The 11,226-nt window shown below is 37.1% G+C and overlaps 1 long non-coding RNA gene across 1 annotated transcript in view; it reads left to right on the top strand.

Annotated features, from left to right (window-relative positions):
* Positions 1 to 11,226, top strand: part of LOC128247591 (uncharacterized) — a 291,898-nt gene that overhangs the window by 215,246 nt on the left and 65,426 nt on the right. The gene's annotated exons all lie outside the window — the stretch shown is intronic.

Below are 11,226 nucleotides of genomic sequence, written 5' to 3'. Positions count from 1 at the left end.
TTTTTTTTTTTCTATATATATATATATATATATTACAATCATTGGCACTCCGTAGTAAATGTGTACTGGTGATTCGCCCGTCTATACGTCCTGGGTTAAAATTCTGGTGGGTTCGACTTTTATCGTTCCGGAGTCGAGAAAGTAGGTACCAGTTGAAATTTGGGTCGATTTAACCAACTTAGCCCCTCTTTGAATAGGACTGATTATAATTTGAGATAAATATATATATGATTACTAGGTTTACAACAGCAGACTGATTACTAAATATTGGCACAAGTAAAAGATAGAAAATTTCTATGGTCTTTATGCTGCATTATAATTGCAATATACATTGGACCGCAAAGGAAACGCAATTTTTTCAAATGTCATTGTTATATGGTAACATCTGAAGATTTATTTCGGGTATGTAAGCCTAAATATTCGAAGACATGCTTGTTTATGGCTGAGACCGAAATTGCAGGTAACCTTTCAAGTTTCCCTTTAATGAGACCCTGAAGCGCAAATGCGTTGAATGCCGTAGGTAGCAGCCGCAAACAACTGTCATGATAACTGAAATGCATGTGCATCTTATAGAGGTTATGGGAATAAAAATAAACTTGAACCGATTTCCTGGCATTCGTAAATTGGACTTATCAGGTATGACCCGACTATCAGCAGCGCTGAGAGAGCAAGCTATCAGCCGATTGCAACCAGGGGGCGTGCCCTGCTTCATGAGAAAGCTTACAGTATCCATGTCAGCACCACCTATCACCTGCAACAGCAATGCAACAACACCGACAGCACTGCAGACTGCCCGCAGAGGGCACCCGCAGGTGACCACGCCCAGGCAGGACCGCCACATCCACCTGCAACACCTCTATGAACGCTTCAGATCGGCTACAGTGACAACTCGTGAGACCATTGGCACTAGACAGCGACCCATCAGCGACGACACAGCACGACGTCTACTAGCCGCCAACAATGCCGTCGTCCTGCTCGAGGACCTGTCCTCACCGCCCGCCACTGTCAGGCACGATTACAGAGGGCTACACAGCATCGACAATGGCGGCATCAACAATGTAATTCGATTGACTTCTCTGACGAGAGCCAGTACTGCACTTCCACCTCGGATGGCGGAGTGAGTGTTGCGTAGGAGGAGGAACACCACAGAGATGCATGTGTCAATGCGAGAGACGCTAGAGTGGCCAGATCATCATGGGTTGGGGTGCTATAGGCCTGAATCAGAGAATTAGGCCCCATGATTTCCAAAATGTTGGTGCAGGCAGAGGGAAGAGTATCACTGCGCACCGTTACGTTGACCAGATCCTGTGTATGTGTGTGTGTGTGTGTGTGTATAAGATCCAAGGATTGAAGTGTAGGAAGAAAATTACCTTCAAGGTAATCCGTAAAAAAATATTACAAATAAAGCTTTCGAGACGAAAAGTAGTGGCTTTTTTCCGTATCAATGTGACCCACCATATACTTATCCCCACTCGGTTAACCCCCCCCTAATCGGATTAAACAAAGAAGAACCCAGGACGTTATCTTGTTCCACCTCCCCTGCATCACTCTTAATATTCACGCTCGAGTACACGAACTCTTCTTTGCCTTACACAAAAAACATTTCCCTAAATCTACAACCCCTAGAAAAATATTTAAGCCCCAATCTATAAAATCGTCCTACTCCGATTCCACCAACATCGCCAGAGTTATCCGACATTTTAACAGCAGGAAACTCAGAAATACACAACCAGCTAGCCTCCCCCTTATAACTTAACACAACACAACCACCCAGCTCCGTACATATAAACTCAAAATACCAACTGACCCCTTAAATAACAATTAATCTCATAACTTTAATTGAACTACCAACACCAGATCCTTAAATTTACTACAAATCCCAACTATACTTCTTGCAAAAATAAAGAACGACACAGAATATACCACCGGGCACGATAATTATCACATTATACAACCCCACAACACAACCCTCAACTCTGTAACAAATAATAATCTTAACGCCAGCAATAATAAAGTAAACACGCCCACCACTCCCAATATACGTTCCTTAATTGAAAGTTAGTAGTAACTGGTACGATCCTTCGTCAATCTCTCTCCCTTTCTTCATGCATACTTTTTTCTCCCACTTGACCAAAAATATTTCCCCACCCTCTTCGATGCACGTTATCTTTTCCTACAAATACCATGACCCTTGATAATTTCTATGATTCCGCCAAAATAGCTCCATCGTTTACAACCGGTTAAATGAGAGTGCGTTAATTGCTCATTATTCTCACTCCCTTAAATTCTGTTTTTTTCTTTTCTCCTTCATTTATTTCTAATTTCTGTCTACATTTATGTTGTCTACTCCTAATGTGCTCTCTACACATTCTGATTGATCTTACATCTGTTAACAGAATACAGTTCTATATTCAAAAAAATGAGGAATTATGTACATTAGTTACATTATTTACAATTTACGGATATTTGTCCACATCTTCTTTGTTGATAACACAACGTTTCTGCTGATATACCCTCCAGCCTTCATCAGGTGTATTGGGGAAATTTCGAACCTGCATTCTCACTCTGAAGGTATTTTTCTATGTTGTTGTTGCTGTTGTTGTTATTATTATAATTATCATTATTATTATTATTATTATTATTATTATTATTATTATCATCATCATTATTGTCATCACATCTTTCACAGTTTCTAAAAAGTGGCTTGATTATCTTTTAATGTCTCTCCATCTTGTCTGACACTTCAGACTGAAAAAACCTTTTGCAGGATATGAGTAGTACCTAATAAGGCAGGTTTGTTTTTCTTTTTGTGTAGTGCTGATAGCATATTTGATTTTAAGTTGGTCAAGGAATTGTGGCATTTCCTTGTGGGTGGACTAGTTCTCCTACAACTATAGGAATAACATTAGAAGTGATGTACCTCAATCTTTTTAATTACTTCTTTAACTTTTCTTAGTTGGTAATATTTTCAGTTTCTTCAGCTGCTGCATTATGGTCACCAAGGATTGCTGTATCAATAATGAAAGTTTTGTGGAATTCTTTGACTACCAATATGATGTCATCATCTATGCTCAATATGAAATCTCAGACCTGTTAGAGAGAGATCTTCAAAGACAATTAAGCCAGATTTTAGAAACTATGTGAAGGCAAATAATAATGATAATAATGATGATGATGATCATCATCATCATCATCCTCATTTAACGTCCGCTTTCCATGCTAGCATGGGTTGGACGATTTGACTGAGGACTGGTGAAACCGGATGGCAACACCAGGCTCCAATCTAAATTTGGCAGAGTTTCTACAGCTGGATGCCTTTCCTAACGCCAACCACTCAGAAATAATAATAATAATGATAACTACCTAGACCCGTGGAAAATTCATGGAAAACATGAATATATGTAAGCATCTGCAAATTGTGTGCTGGTGCCATGAGAAATGCTTCTATATTGTGACAGTTAAAGGTGGTGAGCTGGCAGAATCGTAAGCATGCCGGGCGAAATGCTTAGCGGTATTTCATCTGTCTTTTATGCACGGAGTTCAAATTCTGCTGAGATTGACTTTGCCTTTCATCCTTTCGGGGGTCAATGAATTAAGTACTAGTTGCATACTGGGGTCGATCTAATTGACTGGCCTCCTCCCCACAAAAATTTCAGGACTTGTGCCTATAGTAGAAAAGTATATTATGACAGGACCATGACCAGGGGTTGGTGTAACATTGGCTCCAAATGAGGTAAATGAGTACATTGAGTTATAGTTTCTGATGTTCTGTCTAAAGTTCATTCTTTCAATGTTGGTATTCTCCAAAAGTTGTTTTAATTGGTCAGGATATTCTTGTAGATTAGGCATGGAAACCTTACCATTATGGCAGCAATTAAATGCTTCCTGTCGACATCTACATGCATGACAGTGCGGGCATATTGTGTTCATCTCACCAATCATAAATTGAGAATTTTGTTGTTCTTTTATTATATTCTGTCTTCTTATTTGAGCTCTATCTGTCATAAGATAATTCTGTGATTCATCTTCTTCCATATTTATCCTTCTTTCTTGAACTCTGTTTCTCATATTTTGAAGGTAATTTTGCCTATCATCTTCATCCATATGTTCACTTCTTTCTTGAACTCTGTTTCTCATATTTTCTAAGTGCTGCTGCCTTTACTCTTGACTCATGTGTTCTGAATTCTGTTAATCTTTGTCTCTCTTATTCTGAAAATACACTTCGCTTTGGTCCTGGCTCATTTGTTCTATCTTTTGCTGATTTCTTTCCCTCCTATGTCGTAGGATACGCTCCTTCTCCTCTTGGCTTATTTCGTTTCTTCTCTGTCTCATCCTCACACGATTTTGATTCCTTACGTCCTCCTGCTGTTCCTCATGCAACCATTCTCTCCTTCTACACTGATACTCTCATGCTGCATCCCTCATGCAATTAACCATATTTTAAAACTAAATCTACAGACTGATTTAGAGTGTTTCAATTGAAAGACCTATACGAATGTATTAGACAGTCTTTGTTTAAAAGGTGAAAGTATTTCTGAAATACTCACCTAATATGCAAGGGCACAGTATGTAGAATACAGTAATTAATTATATTGTAGGAAAGTAAAGAGTAAAGGGAAAAAAATAGAATTAATATTTTTGATTTTGTTCAGTTCTAAGAATTTAATGTTTTTAAAATACTTTCGTCATTTTGATACAAGGACCAAACAGAGAAATTGTAACTAAACAAAAAATATAGAAAGAAAAAGCTGTGTTTATTTCCACCACATGGCACTTATTATCACACACACACACACACACACACGTTCATATGTGTGTGTGTGTGTGTGTGTGTGTGTGTGTGTGTGTGTGTGTGTGCATCTTTTAGTCTTTGTTTACTTATACACATCAACAAATGAGCTAATTGAACAACTCTGTGTGGCTGTTCAATTTGCTAGAAATAACAGCCAAATCTCTCTCATACTATGCTCTTGTTAGTATTAAGGAAAGGGAAAGAATAGAATTAATATTTTTGAATTTGATCGGCTCTGTGAATTTAATTTTTTTTAAATGCTTTCATCCATCATTTGATACAAGAAAAAAGAAATTGGAAAAATCCTGACCAAAACAGAAATTGTTACTTAACAAAAAATAGAGAATGAGAAAGAAACGGTTGTATTCGAAAGCGAAAACATGTTTTTTAGCTGAGGTGTAATATTATAATTAAATCAAATTCAGAATTCAAATTTCAGAATATAAGACTTACCATGTTATGTGGTGTATGGTCGAATTTAGATGGGCAGAAGACATAAATGTGTTTGGTTGGGCCTTTAATAGCCATGGGTCAGTTTCAGTTCAATCGTGGAAAGGAATTCAAATAATTATCCACTCCAAAAAGACAGTTTCAAGCTGTCATCTCTCTATTTCTCTCTCACTTCCTCTCACCATTTCTCAACACATGCATCAAATTTAAGTATCTTAATTTTCTCATTAAGATCGTTACTGCTTTGGTGGCCCAATAGGCATGGGTGTTACAATGTAGTGATACAATACATAGGTGGTGGTTTCAAATCTCTTCCAGCAATTACAAGAGATCTAGTTAAAAAATTTTATTTAAGCAACAAAATTTCTTTCAACAATTTCTTTCTCCTAAGTGTGACACACGCATCAGGTACATACAAATGCAAATTGGCATATTAATATCATTGTTGATTTCAAATTTTGGCACAAGGCCAGCAAGTTTGGGGAAGGGATAAATTGATTGCATCGACCCCAGTATTCAACTGGAACTTATTTTATTGATCCTGAAAGGATGAAAGGCAAAGGTGACCTCAGCAGCATTTGAACTCAGAATGTAAAGACAGATGAAATACCGCAAAGCATTTTCCCCAGCATGCTAACGATTCTGTCAGCTTGCCACCATAAATAATAATAATAATCGTTTACTCTTTTACTTGTTTCAGTCATGTGACTGTGGCCATGCTGGCGCACTGCCTTTAGTCGAGCAAATTGACCCCAGGACTTATTCTTTGTAAGCCTAGTACTTATTCTATTGGTCTCTTTTGCCGAATCACTAAGTTACAGGGACGTAAACGCACCAGCATCAGTTGTCAAGTGATGTTGGGAGGACAAACACAGACACACAAACATACACATATATATTTACATATATACAACGGGCTCCTTTCAGTTTTCATCTACCAAATCCACTCACAAGTCTTTGGTCAGCCCGAGGCTATAGTAGAAGACACTTGCCGAAGATGCCATGTAGTGGGACTGAACCCAGGACCATGTGGTTCGTAAGCAAGCTACTTACCACACAGCCACTCCTACGCCTATAATAATAATAATAATAATTTCAGGCCTTGTGCTTATAGTAGAAGGGATTATTATTATTATTATTATTATTATTATTATTTGTTTTCACTGGTTTCTTGAAAACTCCTACTATTTCACATCCAGATGCACCTCCATGTTCCTTAGGTTTGTGCAGTATTATCTTTTAGAGTCTGGGATACTGTGTGCATATTACATCTAATTTGCCTTGTTACTCTTGGTTTGTTGCTTTAATGTTTCATTTGTTGATTAGCATATGTGCTGTGGGAATTTTGTTATAGTATTGGGAGGTGATTCTGTCAGTTACTTTATTGGTTGGTGATTGTGTTATGTATGTGCTGTGTGAGCATATAATAACATTTAGAGATGGTTGTGCAGGAAGTGTACTGAGTGTGTTGTGCTGTTAAACTGAAAATGCTTGTGCAGAATGTAAGCTGTGCCTAGCAGGGTTATTTCTGTGTTTTGTGTGATATTGTAAACCCTGATATGTTTTTTTTTCTTTTATGTGTTCTTTATCTTATTATTGTCATTATTATTATTATTATTATTATTATTATTATTATTATTATTATTATTTAAGAAAGGTAATTTTATATCTTATGGGAACATAGTTAGTACCAAGTAACCTTCACCTATTGTGGACAGCGAATATATGGAATAGTAATCTAACATGACATACAGAAAATAGAGTTCTGATCATGTTGAAGTCAACTTGGTCTTTCATTTGGGGGTCGAGAAAATAATTTACTGGTTATCTATTCAAGTCAGTGCTATCAACTACAACTCTCCCCTCAAAATTGTGCCTAAATCAGAAGCCATTATCTTTATTATTATCCGATTGATGTGTATTTTATTTCATCTTCTGGCAGGGTCTTAGATGGAGAGAAATTTCCTGAGAATGTGGGAAGTTGATGTCAACACAATTTTTTGAGTCTCATAGATTGTTGTTTTCCCAGGGATCTGGTCAAATAATTTGCCGCTACCTATCTTGATCATTTCTAGGGCATATACAACAAGAGGGATGGCTTTGACTTTTAATTGCCATGTCCTAGATATCTCAATGTCAAAGTCCTTATATTTTGACAGTTTTTCAAATTCCTTTGTTGAAACGTTTGTTAGAAGGCACTGTCATCAAATAACTGGCATGTTTTTATTATTATTATCATTTTCATTAGATTCTTCTTTCAATTCTGTTTTCATTTCTTGCGGAGTGTCTTCCTGACACCTAGAGCAGAGAAACATACTGTATACATTAGTAAGCCATTAAAACAAGCACACTGGATTGTTCATTTACAGAGTCATATGATAGAGAAAAAGGGGAAGACAGAGAGAAAAAGGAAAAAATAAAAAATAGAGAAGTAAACAAATAAAATAAAGAGAAAAAGGAAAGAAAATTTACAGCGACCATGCTTACCACCTAAGACAATCATTTGCACTTCCTGCATGGGTGGTAAGCCAGGGATCATTCTTAAATAATTTTCAGTTCCTTTTTTGATTATTCCAAGTGCTTCTACAGTCATTGGTATTGTCACTATCTTGAGATGCCACATCTTTTCAATTTTGATTAGCACATCTTTATATTTTCTGAACTTATAAAATTCTTTTGCTGAAATATGGCCACAGGGTATGCTCATGTCAATCAATAAACAGACTTTATTTCTTTTGTCTTTCACAACAATATCTGGTTTATATGCCTTGATGGTCCAATCTGTACATACTGGGAAGTCCCAAAGAATAGTTACATTTTCTCCCTCAGTTACTACCTCAGTGTGGTGCTTATACCATTTGTCAGCAGTTTTGACTTTATAATGCTGACACATTATCCAATGTATATATTGGCCAACTCTGTCATGTCTTGAGTTGTACTCTACAGGTGCTAAGACCTTACATCCAAAGATTAGGTGGTTGACTGTTTCTATCACATCGTTGCAGTATCAGCACTTTGGGTCTACACCATTTTTCATCACATTGGCTTGATAGTTCCGGGTCAATAAGCTCTGATCTTGGGCAGCCAAGATAAAATTTTCACTCTCTGCCTTTATCCTTGAGTTCTGTAGCCATTGTGGGTGTGCTTCAGTCTACATCATCTTGTTTGCTACGGGCCACATATTTGTCACGCAGAGGTTTTTGTCGCTACTTATCAGCCAATTGTTCAAGCCCCATATTGCCTTACTTTTGATTTCACCTTCTTTGCGACTATAGTTGCTTCACTTCCCTCATGCTGTTCAACTTGGGCATTATACATAAACTCACTTGAAAATTTTTTGCTCTCCTTCATAACAAAATGAAGCTTCTTACGTCTTTCGTTGTTTTCAATGAGCTTTAGCATCTAATTGTTATATGTTTTAAGATACTTTGCCAGTCTAACTGTGGTGATTTTGTAGGAAATTTCAAACTGGATGAAGCCTCAACTTCCTTGAGCTCTGGGTAGGTAAAGACAATCTGCATCTGCCTTTGGGTGGTGCAGCTTATTGCGAGTCAACAGCTCATGGATTTTCCTGTTAATTTTCCTTATTTCGCACATATTCCAGTTCAACACTTGGAAACAGTAAATAACAACAGAAATTGCTAAGGAATTTACAGTTAACACCTTGTTACATGCATTTAACTCAGATTTACATGAATTTAACTCTCCTGTAACACTCTTCCTGATCTTCACTTTCATACTTGCATGTTGAATGCCAGTGCTCCTTATTTATTCCAAGGTATATGTAAGCTTTTTCCTGCTCGAGTTCTTTTATGACTGTTTCAACATCGAACACCACTGGGTCTTCACCCTTTCTGGAAAGTGACCTTGGCACATTTATCAAGACCAAATTCTATCCTAATGTCATCACTGAATACTTTCACAGTACGTAATAATCCTTCAAGCTCATTATCGTCATTATTATTATTAATATTATTATTATTATTATGATTGATATATTGCTTGGATCTTTTGTGAATTTTGCACCATATTTTTTAATCTGCTTCAATCTCTCTCAACCTCCAAATGTGGCTGGCCATTTATGTGGAAGTTTGTTGGTAATGTACTTGAGGAATTCTGTGTGATTATAAGACCTTTGTGTATTGTTTTCTTCTCTAGCATGGTTGAGGTAACTTTGGCTTCTTTTAGACCCAATACACATCTGGTCTAAAGGGCATGTCTCAGTCCTCCACCATGAAAAGCACTGGAATACTATGTTTGGGGGACTTACTGGTGAAAAATGTATTTGTGTTAAAAGAACTGCCATAACTAATTTTAGTACAATCTCAGATGTAAATCTTCCTGTTTCTATGATTTACTGGAAAAATCATCATCATCATCGTCATTGTCATCATCAGTGTCATCAGTGCTGTTATCATCATCATCATCATCATCATCATTTAATGTCCATTTTCCATGCTGGCATGGATTGAATGACTTGACAGGAGCTAGTAAGATCTGATGCCCCTCCAAGTTTTGTAGTCTGTTTGGACTCGGTTTCTACATCTGGATGCCCTTTACAGAGTGTGCTGGGTGTTTTTTACATGGTGCCATCACCAGTGATTTTTACATGACAGGAATTTCTTATTTAAGTTAACCTTAATATTAAGATGAAAAAGAAGGGAAGAACAAACTAATTTTGTAGCAGAAAGAAGGTATCAGTTTCTGGGTCATGTGTTATGGGTGTAAGAAATAGCTTCAAAGTAGTAAGAAGATACCATAATGGGTGGCGTGAAGGTAAATTTATCTTAGTCTTATACTTGGTTTGAGAAATCGTGTCTAAGTAAGACGTAATAATTCCACATGTGTAAGTATGTACAGTCATAGGTTATTGAATTGAAAGTGGTTATTAAAAAGTGGCACTAAGATTTTTTCTAAAAGTCTCCAGAGCATGAGCCATGATGCAGCAATCCAGTGCAGACTGATGTTGGAGTTACTTTTAATAGGTCCAGTTTATACAAATCACACATATCTGCACTGTCTCACCTGGATTGCAGTAGTGGGTACATTAACATACATGAAATAGACTTTAACATAAGTTGCATGAGCATGTACATATTTTTGTACATGTGTGTCTATTTTTATGTCCGTACCGGCATCTATCTATCTATCTATCTATCTATCTATCTATCTATCTATCTATCTATCTATCTATCTGTCTGTCTGTCTGTCTGTCTGTCTGTCTGCCTGCCTGCCTGCCTGCCTGTCTGTCTGTCTGTCTGTCTGTCTGTCTGATGCCTGTCTGTCTGTCTATCTATCCATTTGTCTGTCTGTCTGTTTATATCCCTCCATCTACATGTACATATACATGTATGTGTATGTATGCACATACATGCACATTGATAGATTGATATGTATGTATACATATACATTTTAATTACTGCAAGTAAAATTGAACAGCATTATTTGAAGATACTACTTAACAATACCTAGTAGAATCATTTTCATGACCTTTAGCCCTTGATTCAACAACTTTAGTCATGTGTAGTTACATGGTACAGGGCATGAACTTTGCCCTAGAAATAATTTTCCATCTAGGTTAAGTTTAAGGAACTACTTAAAAATTTCATTTATATCCCAGACTAAATATTTTAAATTATACGCTTTAACTCTTTTACTTGTTTCAGTCAATTGACTGCAGCCATGCTGGAGCACCGCCTTTATAGTCGAGAAAATCAACCCCAGAGCTTATTCTTTGTAAGCCTAGTACTTATTCTATCCGTCTCTTTTGCCGAACCGCTAAGTTACAGGGACGCAAACACACCAGCATCGGTTGTCAAGCTATGCTGGGGGGACAAACAGACACACAAACATATACACATACATACATACATATATATATATATATATATATATATATATACATATAACACGGGCTTCTTTCAGTTTCTGTCTACCAAATCCACTCAGAAGGCTTTGGTCAGCCCGAGGCTATAGTAGAAGAC

This window comes from Octopus bimaculoides, chromosome 4 (genome assembly GCF_001194135.2).
Source record: "Octopus bimaculoides isolate UCB-OBI-ISO-001 chromosome 4, ASM119413v2, whole genome shotgun sequence".
NCBI classification, from domain to species: Eukaryota; Metazoa; Mollusca; class Cephalopoda; order Octopoda; family Octopodidae; genus Octopus; species Octopus bimaculoides.
This window is presented reverse-complemented; position numbering and strand designations above follow the sequence as displayed.